This window comes from Dasypus novemcinctus, chromosome 26 (assembly GCF_030445035.2).
Source record: "Dasypus novemcinctus isolate mDasNov1 chromosome 26, mDasNov1.1.hap2, whole genome shotgun sequence".
In the NCBI taxonomy this organism is placed as follows: domain Eukaryota; kingdom Metazoa; phylum Chordata; class Mammalia; order Cingulata; family Dasypodidae; genus Dasypus; species Dasypus novemcinctus.
The window spans coordinates 41467961-41486333 of record NC_080698.1 but is presented as its reverse complement, the minus strand read 5'-3'; positions in this window follow the sequence as shown (position 1 = coordinate 41486333).

Here is an 18373-nt window from a genome sequence, read left to right as displayed (position 1 = left end):
CTGTGGGTCCCTGGGTGGAGCTTGGTCTTGCCAGAGACTCTCCCCACCCACTCCTACCCGAGCACCAGAACAGAAGTGGAACTGGGCAGCAAGGAGGGAACATTCAGCAGCGTGGCACTGCCCTGCTGATGGGAGCCGCGTCGGCTGGAGAGGCTGCCAGGCAGCGGCTGGTGCGATGAGCCCCTACCCCGGGGCGGCTGGGGGGCGGACGTCCCTGCCTGGAGCCCAGGAGCAGGCCAGCAGTCGGGAGCCGCCTGGAGAGCCGTGGGCAGGAGAGGAGTGGCCAAGCCCGAGGCTGAGTGCAGTTTCCCAGATGAGAGCCCTGTCCTGTCCTCTCCTAGGGTGTGGGTGGTAGGCGTGCCAGCCATACGCCCACACCCCATCCACGGGAGGCAAGCTGGCGCGTGCTAAGTGCACGCTCACACACTTTATGTCCAGCTCTTCCGTGTAAAATTGGGAAACTGACACCGAGAGAGGGAGCAATTGGCCCGGGGCACAGGGTTGGGCAGAGTCCCAAGTGTAAGGAAGGGTTGCAGCCTCCAAGCCAGGGCTCCACGCCCCCACCCCCACAGGGTTTCCTACCCAGCAAAAACCTCCAGGGCTTGTCTCAGGGTCAGGAGCCAAAGGCAGCCTCGGACCACTTCCCCGGTGGAGCGCAGTCTGGGAAGATTCCTGGGCCAGGGCTTCTCCTAGAAGCAGGAGCTTCTGTTCTTCCCCTTCCTGCTTCAGGTCCCAAGGGACCTTCAGGAACTTCTCTATTTGAAAAGAGAAGGATGAACTCCAGGGCTGCAGTTTCCTTGGGATCACTGCTTTGGGCCAATCAGTGCTCTCACCCACTCGACAGAAGGTGAGTGTGTCAGGCTGCCCACAACCACTCCAGCATTTCCAGTGAGGAGCACAGAATGAATGAATGGGCAATCAAATGACGGTGCCACAAGATCTCTTGACCCCAAGGCAACAGGACACTCTCCCCTGGCTCCAAGTCCCCCACCAAGACCTCAAGACTCTTTTGGCAAAATGGACTGAAGAAGGACAATTCCAGCTGAGCACTGGTCTTTGCCAAAGCAAGCTCAAAGAGACATTATTCAAACAAAGGTCAGTCTTTGACCATTGATGGTATGGACCGTCCCTGCACTATGTGTAAGGAGATGCAAACCAAGAGCCGCCCCTTTCCTAGCTGCAGCATCTTCAACTTGACCTCTTCCTGTCTCAGCCAGAGAGCGATGGTGACAACTGGTTCTGCCTGCTGGACAGTGGCCTGGTTTGTGGATATACTGAACCAGGACATCCTTCCTTCAAGGAATATTCCCTCCACCCAGGGCTTGGAGGACGGCATCAAGCATCACGTCACAGTCAGGGCCAGACCCAGTTGCTCCCAGTGTTGAGATCCCAGCTCTTGGAGAGGGCCCTGCCAGGGCTTTTCTGGCTACTGCGCTGACAGCTGGGGGCAGGGCTTGTCCTGAGCTCTTCATTCGACCTGGGCACAAGCTTCTGCTGGTTGGGTCAGCCCCAGCCCTCAGTCCCCGGAGTCAAGCATCTCCATCTCGATCTCGATCTCATTCCTATCCAATGGCTTGAGTGCCTCTCCCTCCTCTTCTTCATCCCCCTCCTCATCCAGAGGCTGAAGTCTTTAGAGACCAAGGATTTTGGACATAGAGCCAGAAACCGAAAACAGGAAAAGCCAGAGATGGAGAAAGAGAGAGGCGGGGGAGGGGGGGGAGAGAGAGAGCGCCATGGATGGAAGCAAGAAGCTGAAACAGCAAAACCCAGAAGAGAAGGGAGAGACCAGCAGACACTACCTTGTGCCTTACCATGTGGCAGAACAGCCAAGGATCACAGCAGCCAAGATTTGGATATTTGCACATCCTCAAAACTGTAAGCTTGTGTATTAGTCAGGGTTCTCTAGGGAAACAGAATGGACAGGAGATATCTGTAAATAGTATGAGATTTTATAAAATTGTCTCACACAACTGTGGGGATGCACGAGTCCAAATTCTGTAGAGCAGGCTGTAAGCCAGGGACTCTGATGAAGGTCCTCGATGAGTTTCCCAGGAGACACTGTCTAAAGTAGAGATGGAAATTCTCTCTCTGAATGCTGAAATTACTTCTCCTTTTAAGTCCTTCAAATGATTGGATGAGGCAACATTCATTGCTGATGGCAAATTCCTCAGTGGACTGTAGATATATTCAGTCACAGATGCAATCCACTCACTGATGATTAAATGCCCTTGTATTACAATTAGTCCAGTGCTTGCTTGACCAAACTACTGGGCACCATTGCCTGGCTGAGTTGACACATTAGCCTAACCCTCACAGCTTGTAAGCTAATACATTCCCATTGTTTAAGCCAAACCATTTCTTCATATATCTGCTTTCAGCAGCCTAGGAAACTAAAACACTATCCAATATGACTGGTGTCCTTATTAGAAGAGGAAATTTGGACGCAGAAAGAGAGAGACACCTAGGAGAAGACCCTGTGGAGATGGAGGAGGCAGAGAGATGCATCCACAAACCAAGGTTTGCCAGCAAACGCCAGAAGCTAGGAAGAAGCAAGGAAGGAGTCTCCTTTGCAGGTTTCAGAGAGAGCATAACCCTGCTGACCCTTGATCTCCAGAACTGTGAGATCATAAATTTCTGTTGTTTTAAGCCATCCAGTTTATGGTGCTATCTTAAGGCAGCCCTAGGAAACTATGACACTGGCCAGTTGAAACAAAGTCCTGGGCCTAACTTTCCCTTTACTGAATTCAGCCATGTGCCCAATCCTGAACCAATCACTGGGCCAAGGAGACAAGATGCTGGAATTAGTCAAGCTTGAGTCAAAGGCTGACTGTAGAAGGTAGAGATGATGTATACTCTGTCTGCATGGTCTGGGCCTAGACCATGTGTGGTTCCCAAAAGAAAAATCAGGCTGATGCTAACAGAAAAGGAACAGATATATGCTGGGTACAACAAACAGCCCATGCTTGACTAGTGAGTCTCTGGATTCCCATGTATGAGGCAGAACAGTCTCATTGGCCCAAAGGACCAGGCGTTTGCTGAATGTAACAACAGCTGGAGTGAAGGAGATCTTATCTATGAGGACTTGTGCCAAGTGCGGAGCATATTTCCTCCTACTGGGCAGAAATCTCTTTCATCTCCATTTACTTCCCAAGGGCAAGCCAGTCTCACTGTAGTCTTCCTAAATGTGCCCCGACAACAACTGGCTTCTGGGAGTCACTCCCACCAACCCCTATCCCCACTTCCTCCAACCCCTGTTACCCACTCAGTCTTGTCCATTATGCCTCTGAAATATTTTTTTAATCTGACCTCCCCTCTTCCTTGCCACTGCTCCTGCTCCTTTCATAAACAACTCCTCCCTGGTTAATTCGGGAACTCTATTTCCCTGTCCCCAGTCTCTTCCCATCTGGTCTGCTCCCTTCTTTTGTTCTTTTCCCTTGTCTACAGAATAAAGTCCTAATTCATTAGGTAGGAGTTATTTAATGTCCCTTTCCTTGTAATTCCAGCCTACACTTCCATCTGCAAGAAAGCATCTCTTAAGCCACAGCCGCTCAAGTTCATTGTTCTCCGAGAATTCCACGAACAGCGCCCACCTCCTGGCTTCTGCACCTGCTGCTTTTACTGTCTATATGCCCTTACCTCTTCTCTGCTCGACTCCTGCCAATCTTTTAAAGTTCGGTACTTCTCCCTGGGTTCCTCACCCTGTGCTTCCATGGATAGATGCACATACTGTTATGAAGCATTAATCATATTATTTAACAATTGATTGTGTACTTGTCGCTACTCCTATATAATCCATAAACTTCCAGAAGTCAAGGTGCATGGCTTATGCATTTTTATATGCCTAGGTACAAGAACAGTGTTAAAAGATGCTCTTTTTCTGCATGGAATATCTATTCTTAGGTTGTAAATCATGAAGTGTAAAACATTCCACTATGCATTTCTCAGTTCAGCACTGTTTTGAGTGGTGCTTAGGACTTTTCTTTCTTTCCTTTTTCAATATATTTAAAATTACATAAGAAATGAATAGTTCATGAATCCATTCTTATTGTTAAAAAAACATATTAATTCCTTCTCCAAAAGTAATCACTATTATTAGCTTGGAAGGTATTGTTCAAGATCTTTAAAAATTTTCAAATTTATTTAATAACAATTTTATTGAGATATAATGACTCACCATAGAATTCACCACTTAAAAATATACAATTAAGTGATTCTTAGTATTTTCATGGAGTTGTGCAACCATCACCACTAATTTTAGAACATTTTTTATCCATTAAGGGTCACTAACCATTTCTCCCACCTCCTAGCCCCTCGCAACCACTAATCGACATTCTGTCTCTATAGATTTATATATTCTGGACATTTCATAATTATGGATTCATACAACATGTGGCCTTTTCTATCTGTCTTCTTTTATTTAGCACTGTGTTCTCAAAATCATTTTAGTTTGCCAAAGGGCTGCCAATGCAAAGTACCTTTTTTAAAGGGTATTTATTCAGGGTAAAAGCTTATAGTTCCAAGGCCATGAAAAGTCCATCTCAAGGCACCATAAAAAGTTCTTTCACACTGAAGTCAGCTGCCACGCGGTGAAACAAGATGGCGTGATCTCTGCCTGGTCTCTGCCTTCTCCTCTGGGCTGTACCATCTCCCCGAGCTCACCTGAACCCAGCTACCAGGCCTCTACTCTCAGGCTCGGTTGCTCTGCTTTCTTCCTGATTTCAGCTGCAAGCTTTCTCCCCACCACCTGGGCCTCAGCTGTTCAACTTCTCCTTTCTGACACATGACAGGATCAAATATAGTAAAGCTTTCATTTCCAGTGTGTCTCTGTTTTTTATTGGACCCAGCAGGAGGGCAGAGACTCAAGCTAGGTCACACATCACTGAGGCAGTCCAACCGGAGAAAGGTCTCACACCCACCACAAATGTAATCTTTTTCTTTTAGGGATTTGTAAAATAATTTCAAGCTGTTACAGACATACATTCATTTTGTAACATGTATCAGTACTTTCTTCCTTTTCATGATGGAATAAAATTGCAATGTGGGGATTTACTAGATTTTGTTTCTCTGTTCACTAGATGATGGACATTTGGGTTGTTTCTGGTTTTTGCATTGTGAGTAATTTTGCATGTTCATATGCTTTCAGTTCTCTTTGATACATACCTAGGAGTAGAATTACTGGGTCATATGGTAACTGTATGTTTAACTTTGTGAGGAGCCACCGTACTGTTTTTCACAGTGGTTTCACCATTTCACATTCCTACCAGCAAAATATGGAATATGGGTGCTCCAATTTCTCAGCATCTTTGTCAACTATCTTTTTGACTACAGTCATCTTAGTGGGGTGAAATGGTACCTCACTGTGGTTTTGCTTTCTATTTCTGTAATGGCTAATGATGTCAAGCATCTTTTCATGTGCTTATTGGGCATTTGTTTATCTTCTTTGGAGAAATGTGTATTCAAATTTTGTCCATTTTTAAATTGCATTATTTGTCTTTTTATTGAGTTTTTAGAGTTTTTATTTTTTTATTTTTTTAAAGATTTATTTTTATTTATTTAATTCCCCTCCCCTCCCCCGGTTGTCTGTTTTCTGTGTCTTTTTGCTGCGTCTTGTTTCTTTGTCCGCTTCTGTTGCGGCACGGGAAGTGTGGGCGGCGCCATTCCTCGGCAGGCTGCTCCCTCCTTCGTGCTGGGCGGCTCTCCTTATGGGTGCACTCCTTGCGCGTGGGGCTCCCCTACGCGGGGGACACCCCTGTGTGGCAGGGCACTCCTTGCGCGCATCAGCACTGCGCATGGGCCAGCTCCACAGGGGTCAAGGAGGCCCGGGGCTTGAACCGCGGACCTCCCATGTGGTAGACGGACGCCCTAACCACTGGGCCAAAGTCCGTTTCCCATTAGAGTTTTTAATATATACTGGTTACAAGCTTCTTATCAGATATATGATTTACACATATTTTCTTCACAACTTTGTTATGTATATTATATGTATACACACATTTACGCACACAAAGATTTTATTAAGTTTCTTTTTTTTTTTTACATGTGTGGTTATATAGTTCATATTGTTCATATTGTTGACTTCCCAGGTCAGTGTACATATAAATCTGCCTATTTTTTTCAATTGCTGCATAAATACACATGTAACTATTCCCCTCATGATGGGCATTTTGGAACTTCTTGATATTTTTACTATTATGGACAAAGTTATAATAAGAATCCTAGTACAGGCCTCTTTCTGAATATGTGTTAGAATCCCCTCAGGATACCTAGAAGAGAAATCAATGACTGTAAGGATATCTGAATTTTACATTTTAATAGGTACTATCATATTGCCTGCTAGATAATCTATACAAATGTACCATCCCAGGATCAGTGTATGAGAATACCGTTTCCTTGCAAACTGGACAACATCTAAACTAAAACATTCCTTTCTATATTATGAGCAAAGTTTTACCTAATTGTTTTTTTTTAAATTTATTGAAGTATATCAGTCATAAACATATATAAACAATACACATATAGTGATAGTTGTGAAGTTACAAAACAAACATACATTTCATACAGCACTCTCATACCTTACCCTACGAAAAATGCCTTGTATTGTTATGAAACATTTTTAACTAATGATTAAAGAGCATCCTCAAAATATTACTACTAACCAAAGTGTTTTTCCCCAACCTACCCTATTATTATTATTTTATATATCATTTATACATGAACGTACATACATAAACAATTAAGTGTATAGTAAAAGTTGTGATCTTACAAAGCAAACATGCATAACATCCTACAGGGATCCCATACATCAACCCTCCACCAACACTTTGCATTCTTGTGAGACATTTGTTACAAATTATGAAAGAATATTGTCAAAATGTTACCACTAACCATAGTCCTTATCTTACATTTGGTGTAGTTTCCCCCCAACCGACCCTATATTATTTTTAAAATATATTTTTATGACAGAAGTTGTAAACTTACAAAACAATCATGCACATATGCAGAATTCCCATATAGCACCCCTCTATGAACACACCAGACCATGGAAGAACATTTGTTAGAGATAAGATAATATCATCAGATTATTATCAGGTCCATAGCATACATTTGACACACTTTTTCCATACTCCCCCATTATCAACACAGTACATCTTTGGCATAGATACATGAATATTACATTATTACTGTGAAGCACAGTCAATAGGTCACTCCAGTTGTATTTTTCCATGCTTCTCCACATTCCCACTAGGGATGTACATCTGCTGTAGCTCACAAAGGACACACTTACATCTATACCATCAACTGCAATTCTAATTCACCTCCGAACCCAGAGGTGCTGTGCTATTCAGTCCCTACATTATTCTCTAGCTTTCTGCCAATTGGCATTTACATCCCTAGACTATTATTTTCAGCCACATTTCCATTTATAAACCAGCTACTACTCACTATAATGTGTTGTCATCAACTCTGTACATTTCTAAACCTTTACAGTAAAGTTAATTAAAACTTCTACATACGGTAAACATCAATAGTCCATCTCAATCCTCCTCTTACCTCCTTTAAGAATCCACCACCTACCACCAGGGCTTGAAGATATTTTCCTACATTTTCTTCTAGAAGCTTTATAGTTCTTGCTTTTGAATTTAGGTTTTTGATCCATTTTGAGTTAATTTTTGTGCAAGGTGTGATATAGAGGTCCTCTTTCCTTCTTTTGGCTCTGGCTATCCAGTTCTCTCAGCACCTTTGGTTAAACAGACTGTTCTGCCCAAGCAGGGTGGGTTTGACAGGCTTGTCAAAATCACTTGACCATACATGTGAGGGTCTGTTTCTGAACCATCAATTCGGTTCCATTGGTCTATGTGTCTGTCTTTATGCCAGTATCATGCTGTTTTTACCACTATAGCTAGGTAATACGATTTAAAGTCTGGAAATGAGAGTCCTCCAACTTTGCTTTTCCTTTTTAGGATGTTTCTGGCTATTCAGGACCCCTTACCCTTCCAAATAAATATGATAATTGTACTTTCCATTTATTTAAAAAATGGTGGTAGAATTTTTATTGGGATAGCATTGAATCTGTATATCAATTTGAGAATTGACATCTTAATGATATTTAGTCTTCCAGTCCATGAGCATGGAATGCTCATCCAATTATTTAGGTCTTTTATTATTTCTTTTAACAGTGAGTTGTTGTTTTCTGAATACAAGTGCTGTACATCATTGGTTGTTTATTCCTGAATATTTTATCTGTCATATTTTATTTTCACCACTCTTTTGACACTTTTAGTAACTTTTATTGATGTAATCTTCATTTCCAGACTCTCTTCCAGGCCTCTCTCTCCTGTATTTTCTTTTCAGGCTGTAGTACACCTTTTAGTATTTCCTGCAAACTGGTCACTTAGCTACAAAGTCTTTCAGTTTCTGTTTATCTGTGAGTATTCTAAACTCACCTTTATTTTTGAAAGATCACCTTGCCAGGTATAAGATTCTTGGCTGGAAGTTTTTCTCTTAAAGTATCTTAAATATATCATACCACTGTCTTCTTGCCTCCATGGTTTCTGATGAGAAATCGGCACTTAATCTTATTGGGTATCCCTTATATGTGATGCATTGCTTTTCTCTTGCTGTTCTCAGAATTCTCTTTGTCTTTGACCTTTGACCTTCTGATTAGTGTGTGTTTTGGAGTTAGTTTATTTGGATTTATTTGGATGGGAGTACATTATGCTTCTTGGACATGGATATCTATGTCCTTCAATAGGGTTGGGAAATTTTCTACCATTATTTCTTCAAATATTCCTTTTGCTCCAATCCCTTCTCTTTCCCTTCTGGGACACCCATGACATATGTTTGCATGTCTCTTGCTTTCGTTTAGTTCCCTGAGACCTTATTCAATATTTTCCATTATTTTCTTCATCTGTTCTTTTGTATGTTCACTTTCAGAAGCTATTTCTTTAAGCTCACCAATTCTTTCTTCTGCCTCCTCAAATCTGCTATTATATGATTCCAGTGAATTTTTTATTTCATTTATTGCCTCTTGCATTCCAATCAGATCTGCTATTTGTCTATGTATGCTTTCAAATTCATCTTTGTGTGCATCCAGTGTCTTCTTAACATCCTTAATCTCTTTAGCCATCTCATTGAATTTATTAAGGAGATTTGTTTGAACATCTATGATTAGTTGTCTCAACTCCTTTATGTCATCTGGAGGTGTGGAATGCTCTACTTATGAATCTTCTCTGCAGATGGACAGTCTCCTCCTTCCATTCTTTCTAGGATGTTGCAGGATGCTTTTCTGGTCTCCTCGAACCCCCCAGACAAGTGTTTTAGATAGCTCTGGGTGATTACTAACTGCCCTGTAGTACATTCTGACTCTAAGAGTGCCTTACTCTGCCATCATCTTACTGGTTGTCTCCTAATTGTTAACTTGCATGGAATTGTTTTATATCATGGGTCCCATATTTCATTGCTTGATGTTCAGTATAGAATCTGTCTCTCATCTTATTTCCTAGATCTTTCCTTCACATGGGAGCCCCTGCATGACACAGAAAGGAAATGATAGATGGGCTGGGGAATCTGTCTTTGCATTCTAGCTATTATGCATGGAGAGGCCAGATTGAGCAAAGCGTGGCTCTTAAAAGATTGCATTGTATTTGAAGCTGACCAGACTTTTAACCACTATCCAGAGATTACTAACTTCACAAACATGTGGCTTTTTATTTTAATAAAGCTGTTGACAGAGTACCCTTTTTGAGTGACTTTTCAAAAGCATCTTTTGTCAGCAGTTGGCTTTTATTAGCTAATGTAAACTTGCTGTACTACATGTTAGCAGAGAGAGAGAAAAGAAATGTCCTTGGGTACTGAATGTGGAAAGAGTACAGAGTCTCAAGGGGAAAGAACTTGTTCAGCATTTTGAGACTGCATTTGTCACTCTGTATTGTATCTTAACTGAAAATAATGAAGTTTGCCAATTTTAATGTCCATAAGGTAAAAGTCTACAAGATTATGCCTCTAAACTGACAGTTCTATAAAAAGAAATCACAGAGGATTAAGATAGACAACATATTGCTTTTAAGGACACCAGGTAAAAATGTGAGTTTAGCTGTGAGTGTGATAGCTTGGACAGACTCGGCTGTAAAACTTCTGTTGAATGAGCCACTAAACAGGGGAGTTGGGCAAGAAGGTCCACAGGTGGGAGTCACAGTCTTGGCTGTGGAAATGGGTAACTAACTATTGAGGGCTTAATTGGGACCATTACTGATAATTAGGCAGAGCTAATAATCTGGGGGAGCAAAGGACAGCAGTACAGGTTGGGGTCTAGAGGCACAAGTCAGGTGTGGTATGCAATTTTGTGGTTCCTCTCATCAGTCATTCAGTGGAAGAGCTCAGTAATGGAGATTGGAAACAGGGTGTTAGGGTATTGGGGGCACTGGGAAAATAGGGAGTCAGGAGCAGTTTCCACTGCAGTGTGGGAACTGACATCCTGTGATCTAGGCTGATATCATAGGAATAAAGTTATTTCTCAAAGGGAATCTGGACAGAGTTTTTGATGGAATGGCTCATATCAAAACCCATGAACAGTAAGGGAAAGGAGTCTAATGTCTCTTCTGCTTTTTAAGGTCAGGAATTTAGGAGGGCACTTCATGGGCACGCATGGACTCAGTGCTTATGGCAAATTATCACCAGAGAAGGAGGGGACCACATTTCATCAGCACTGCTCCTTAGGTTCCTAGATATCACTACCAGTTTTCTCTCATCTTTGTTGGGAACTGGCAGGTAGTTGTGTTTAATGTCTATTAGACCCCAATTCAATTTTGAGATCCATAATTCAATTGTAATAGATATAAGAAAGGGTTCCTTTTTCATTAAAAGGGTAATTGCCTAGTTATCAGAGTGCTGGAAGGATGAGAGCTTATGGAATTTTCATAAAATTGTAGGTTTGAAAGGGGCTGGGTGAAGTCATCTTGTTCTGTCTTCAAGCAGGGCTGAATTTAATTCACCCTGGATGAATGTGACGCTGCTTAAGAAAGATCTTTAGAGAATGAGGGTTTACAACCTTCAGTGTTTTAGCAGCCCTCAATTATGACATTCCTTCCATCCTATTGCATATATTGACAAATGATGGAAGTCAATAATCTTTTGTGTCCTCTTTGGGTAAGAGAATGTCCTTCATTTTGATTAAGTCAAAGAAAACTTATTGAGTACCTACTATGTGTTAGGTATCAATGGTGCAATGGAGATAGTGAGAAAAACAGACTTGATCTTTATTGGCATTTAGCTGTGAGACTCATGATGGGTAACAACCATAACCAAATGAATAGTGGATAACAAATTGTAGTAAGTTATATGAAGGAAACAATTAAGGTGCTGCTGAAGAAAATAATAGGAGCAAGCTAAGTTCAAGTTAAGATGGGTGATCAGAGACAACTTTTTCCATATATGTAATATGAACTCTGAAGTATAAAATAATTCAACCATGAGAAGAAGAGATTGTTGGCAAGGAGCATTGTGTACAAAGTTCCTGAAGTAGAAAAAGTGTAGAGTTTTTGAGGAACTTAAAGGTGTTCAGTGTGGCTAGAGCAGAATAGTCAAAGGGAAGAGTTGCATGCAATGAGGTTAGAGAGTTAGATAAGGGGCCAATTAATGCCTAGCATTGTGGACAATGGTGAGAGGTTTGGATTTCATTCTAAATGGACTAGGGAGACATTGCAAGATTGATGTTTTAAAAGATCACATTAAGGGAAGTGGACTTGGCCCAGTGGTTAGGGTGTCCGTCTACCACATGGGAGGTCCACAGTTCAAACCCCAGGCCTCCTTGACCCGTGTGGAGCTGGCCTACGTGCAGTGCTGATGTGTAAAGAGTGCCATGCCATGCAGGGGTGCCCCCCGCATAGGGGAGCCACACACGCAAGGAGTGCGCCCCATAAGGAGAGCTGCCTAGCGCAAAGGGAAGTGCAGCCTGCCTAAGAATGGTGCCACCCACATGGAGAGCTGACACAACAAGATGATGCAACAAAAAGAAACACAGATTCTCGTGCTGCTGTCAACAACAGAAGCAGACAAAGAAGACGAGGCAGCAAATAGACACAGAGAACAGACAACCGGGGTGGGGTGGGGGGAAGGGGAGATAAATAAATAAATAAATCTTTTTTTAAAAAACTATCACATTGAGTGCTCTGTGATGAAGAAATTAGATGTGAGAGAATCAGACAGAGAAACGTGTTATGAGGCAGTACTAGAGAGAAATGGAGGCTTGGACTAAGGTGGTGCCAGCGAAATGGGTAGAAAGAGGCATTTTTGAGATGGACTTAGGAAGTCTTATTAATAGATTGGTTATGTAGGGCAAGGGTCACTTAGAAACAGAATCAGGGGTGACACCTTGGTGTCTGGCTAGAGCAACTAGAAAGATGATAGTTCCAACTACAAAATGAAGAATGATTGGGAAGGAGCAGATTTGGCATGGGGAGGATGGGAATTAAAACTATATGTCTGCATATGTTAAGTTTGAGACGCCTGTGAAACAGGCTGGCAGACTTATTGACAAGCGTGGACTTCAGATGGTTCTGCACTGGAGATACATTTGGGCAACATTAATCTGTCAGTGGTCATAAAAGTAATAGACAACTCTGTGATTCTATGAAAAACCCCTGACTGTGCACTTTGGGTAGACTGTGTGATATGTGGCTATAGAGCAATAAGACAGCTTTTTAAAATAGTGCTGGAAAAAGTAGGAGTTCAGAGAGGGCAAGGGGAGAAGGAAAGGGGTGCCAAGTGTGAACCCTGAGGAACTCTAACATCACCCCTCAGCCTTGAGTACAGACTGAAAAAGGTGTGAATTCTGATACCATTTCTGTTTGAAACTCTCCCTTTGCCTGTGGCAAGTTGCTGCCTTTCTCAGTATCTTTGGCTTCAAAGTGAGGAATTTGGACTTGTTGATCACCAAGTCCTCACCTCTCTTCACCTTTCTGTGATTTTTCTCTCACTTAGTAGCAGAGGCTCATTTTCCAGTACATTGGCCATATTGCAATTTCCTTTACCTTGAAACAACATACCCAGGATGCCCTATTGTGTTCTAATTTTAGGTGCTTTAAGTTAACATTCCTCTAAATCTTCCCTTTCCTCTACCAAGTTGTAATTTCGTGTGTAATGTGCTTGTTGCTAGTGCATTCCAATCCAACTTGGAGAGTCTGTAACACCATGGGGATTGATACAAGTAGAGTTTCTTTTTTATGAAAAGTGAGCCTCTTCATTTTTGCCATCCCCATTCAACTCAATTGTCCAGTTTCTGGTAAATCACTTTTAGAGATTTGAGGTGTGTCAGTGGGAGTTCTGTTTGACTTCATTTAATGTTTGTGTTTGGTCCAGATCATAAAGCAAACCAAATTGCTTCTGCACAGTACCCAACAGGACTGAAAACCCAGCTGAACTTTGGGTTGAAAGATATATTCCCAAATGACATGTAGTGGATGTGTTTGTAGCTAATGTTGTTTCAGAGCATTGCTTAAGGATCTCAGGGCTGAATCTGTTCTTGATATTTTTTTCTTAACAAATTAATGTTGTCAAATTATTCATGTTGGGGTAATTTTTTTTAACAAAGTGCCTTTGCGATCCTGCAACAATGCTGTATTGCTTACTTTTCTTGTGTGATAATTCTTCCTGTTTCTTTTGTCTTTGTCTCACAAAATACCAACTGAACCTACTGAGGAAGTTGGAGATATAAAAAAAAGAGTTCATGCTGAAAAATAAAGGTCATTGGTTAGTGAAAAAATGACAGATAAAGTAGCAATTAGATACCACATAATAGACTTTCCTTTTTACCCAATAAAGACTCTCAAACTGGCTTTGGGTCATCTCAGCACAGAGGCAATGCAATTATTATAGTGATGCCATTCTTCCTGTCATAAGAAAGGGCTTGTCAGAAATTTATGTCTACTACATGTCTCTGCTTCCAGGATCCAAGCCCCTAGTCATGACTTATATGGTTATTAGGGAAAGAAGACCTTAGATTAAATGAAAGCCATCATTCCTTGTTACAGCTTGGGTGATTCAGTCAAATTAACGGTGATGTTAAATGCGTAATGCAGAAAGAGGTGAGGAGGTCTGAGCCAGTCACATGATGGTGCTTAGACAAAAAGGAACACCATCCACCTGATTTTGCATTTTTCCTCATTGTTCTAGAGCTCTATATGGAAACCCTGCCAAAATCTCCAAAATAGATCTAGCTAGGGCTAGCCTCAATGTCTGTGTTTCTATGACACAAACATTTCCAAACTGTATTATATGTTTTTGGCTATATTATGTGTCCTTCCCCTTCTCACTTTCTAAACAAGACTATATAGAAGGGAACATTTTGGAGTGGATTCAGAATAAGAAAACAGGTTCTGAGCCTAATACTCTGACTACTAACTATGTGACCTTGGGTATGTTACAACCCCTTTCTGAGCCTCTGTTGCTTCATCTGTAAAATGAGACTCGGGGTCTTTGCAATTATTTGTTTCTTTCCCTAAAACACTCTTACTCCCCCAAATATCGGGCTTAATCTCTTCTTCCCTCTTTTAAATCTTTTTTCAAACTTTACTTTCTGTTACCTTTTCTGGACACCAATTTAAAAATTGCAAACCTATGATTTGTTATCCTGGCACTCACTGTACTTCATCCCTGCTCTATTTTTCCTTGTAATACGTTTTATATTCTATGGTATTATAAAAGTTACTTATTTTATTTATTGTCTGCCTTTCCTCCCAGAGCCCATCATAATATAACGTCACAAGGCCAAAGATATTTTTGCTGATGCGTTCACAGGGCCTAGCATATTGCTTAATATGTAATAAGTGCACAATAAATATGATTGAGTGACTGAATCCACAATGAAATATTTTGGAACTCCAGGAAGAGCTGTAAGCCTCCTCTCTGCCATTGCTCCCCCTTGTTTTTGGCCCTGGATGCCAACATATAGGGGATGGCACTTGGCTGGCATAGGTCTCCCTTCTCCTGCTCTTGTCAGCAATTTCACCATCAACTTCGTGTCCTCATTTGCCTCAAGGCGGCAAGGAATTGGGAAGAGGTTTCTCATCACTAAAAGAAAGACTTAAGAGCCCTGCTCTAGGTTTTTCTTATTCGTCCTGTCAAATAGAACGGGTTTTGTCTTTAAAGCATTTGTGTGTCTGGAAAGTAGCCACTCTGAGATGGCGAGCTTTTCTGTATTTCAGAGGGAACCTGTCGTCTTTTTTGGGTTTTGATTTCTATCTTTTGGAAGAATCAGTGCCTGCAGCTGTTCCCTTGAGGCCTGGAATCTTTCATCCCTGACAGCAGGAGGATAAAAAGGCGCTCACCCTGGTCTACCAAAGCGCTTTCTTCAGCTTCAGGCAGCTCCGGATGTAAACAAAGGCAAAATGTCCATAAGCATCTTGCTCATTCCTGAAAAAGAAGAGCCCAGTTTGACCCAAACTAATTTATTTTGCAGACACAGCATTTGGAGGGTCAAAATAGTCTCCAGAGAGTATCTGTTCCGTGATCTCTTTCTTTGTCCCCTGGATGGAGTCTTGGTGGTAAGTCCTGAGCTTCTTTGATCATAGCCCCAGTCTTCGGCAACTAAGTTCCCTTGCCCTGTGGGGGCAATGAAAGGAAAGGTCAGCACAAGACAAATGGGCAGACATTGAATGGTCTAAGGTGGAGTTTGAGAGGAAAGTCTCCTTTGCTAGTAATGATTCAGTGCCTTTAGGTAATGCTTTTGCACCATATCTGAAAGTTAAGAGGGTAGGTGGCTATTTATTGTTTTAAGCTGGTTTTTATCTTAACATATGTCAAGTAAACTAATAGTGGTAGTTTTCATTAGTAAATTAAATTTTCTCTTGAGGTGATTACAAAAATAGCAATGCTTCTCCACTCACCTAATATATTCAGTACAACTGGCCCACAAGTTTTATTACCTTTGTGGTCATGAAATACAACTTTCTGGACTCAGTACTTCTGGGCATTTGCTGAAGGTTAGAGGTGTTAGCTATTGTGCCAACAGGCTGTGCACTAAATTTTATCCTCCGTTTCTTGAGCCTTTCCCCTATCACCCAGTTTATTTCCTGGCATCCTGGAGGGATAGCACTTTGTGAAATGGAAATTAAAAAGGCAGGATGAGACAAAACCAATCTGTATGTGGTATGTGGTTAGAAAAGGCAGGAAGGGGAGTTCAACTAGAAGGTAAATGATGCCATCTGGCTGGCGTCATCTGGTGGCTGGGTTGAACGGATCACATGTCTCCTTTGCTTTAACTGGAGGGTTATTTTAAGATTAGAGATGCTTTATACTCGAAAGAGAGTAACTACCCAAACAATTTATATAAAGTCTCAGTTTATTTCTATATGCCTTTGGTGCTCTAGTTTTATTTTTACTCAAGACTCTGTTGTTTGTAACTGACAGAAATTCACCTTATATGAACTTGTACAATAAAATTTGTTCACTCACATATCTTGCAAGTTCACAGTTAGAATGGCTTCAGGCACATTTGGATCCAGGGCCCAAGTAAGGTTGTCAGGACTTGGTCTCTCCGTCCCTTTCCTTTTCTCAGCTCTGTTTCTCTCTCTATGAATTTCCTAGTCTCCTATAGAAGATAGACTTTCTCCACGTAGCAGGGAAGATGGAGTAGCAGTGTTTGATTCAGTTCCTTCTGTCTCAGTGACACAAAATCTAAGTGCTTCCTTCACTAGGCACTGCCCTTGCACTCAGAGGATTCTTGCTGTCCTATTAGAGAATGTAGCAGAGCTCCCCAGGATGGGAATTCAATACTCTTTTGGTTACTGTTTGGATTTCCACCCACCGAGACAATGCCCCGTGAATGATCGAACATATTCATATGCCTTTGAGGCATGCCCCAGGCAAACCCCTTCCCCTGTATCTCCCCATCACTGAAACCCTGGACCAGAGATCTTCTCCTGCCACTATTGTGACCTACCAGTGATCCAAAACTTCTCAAAAATGAAGCCAACAAAATAACCAAATAAAATTAAGAAAATGAAATAATTAAAAAAATAACCAATAAAACACAAAAAAGATTTAATTGAAGTAATAAAAAATTAAAAATTTTTTTTAGACATTGTGTCTTTTATCACCGTAAGATCTGTTGTCTATAAGTACAGTGACATTTTCTTCCATATATTCCCCCAGTGTCTTATTTTTTTCATTTTTTTCTTCAAAGAAGCTTTAGGACACAGAAAAGTCACCTAGAGAATATAGGGAATTTCTATATACCCAACTCCCTCCCCCTTTTCCTCTTTCCCCTATTTTTTTTTTAAGATTTTTATTTATTTATTTCTCTCCCCTTTCCCCCTGCCCCCCACCCTGGTTATCTGTTCTCTGTGTCTATTTGCTGCATCTTCTTTGTCTGCTTCTGTTGTTGTCAGTGGCACGAGAATCTGTGTTACTTTTTGTTGTGTCATCTTGTTGTGTCAGCTCTCTGTGTGTGCAGCACCATTCCTGGGCAGGTTGCACTCTCTTTCGCCCTGGGCGGCTCTCCTTACAGGGAGCACTCCTCGTGCGTGGGGCTCCCCCACGTGAGTGGGGACACCCCTGTGTGGCTCGGCACTCCTTGTGTGCATCACATTGCCCATGGGCCAGCTCCACACGGGTCAAGGAGGCCCGGGGTTTGAACTGCGGACCTCCCATGTGGTAGACGGACGCCCTAACCACTGTTAGTTATTAACTCTATTAATAACATTTTACATGGGTATGGTACATTTGTTACAATCGATGTACAAATACTGCAGCATTGCTACTAACCAGTGGTCAATGGTTTACATTATGGTTTACATTTTTAGTTCATACACTTTTATAGGTTTTGAAGAAACTGAAGTGACCTGTATCCCTTATTGCAAGATCATGCTGAATAATTCTAATGCCCTAAAAATGCCCTACATTCCAACATTCTATCTATTCTATTCTTCCCTCCCTCTCTCCTCAGAACCTATGGTAACCACTAAGTTTCAGTTTTTGAAGAATAAGATTGATAGTTACTTGCAACAATACTGAGGATCTGACATATTGGTCTGTTTTCTTTTATCGGGTACTGCCTATGTTCTCGAGAGATTCTTGTCCCTCTCATTGAGAACTTAGTAGGATCACCACGCCAGGCCCTTTGTATTGATGATTGTGCTTATGAACCTTTGCTTGTGAGATTGCAACTTAGCCTAGTATTTTTGTCAGCCAAAGGGGTGCTGATGCAAAATACCAGAAACTAGTTGGCTTTTATAAATGGTATTTATTTAGGGTACGAGCTTACAGATACCAGGCCATAAAGCATAAATTACTTCCCTCACCAAAATCTATTTGGAGCAAGATGGCTGACGACATCTCCGAGGGTTCAGGCTTCCTGGGTTCCTACGTTCCTGGGGCT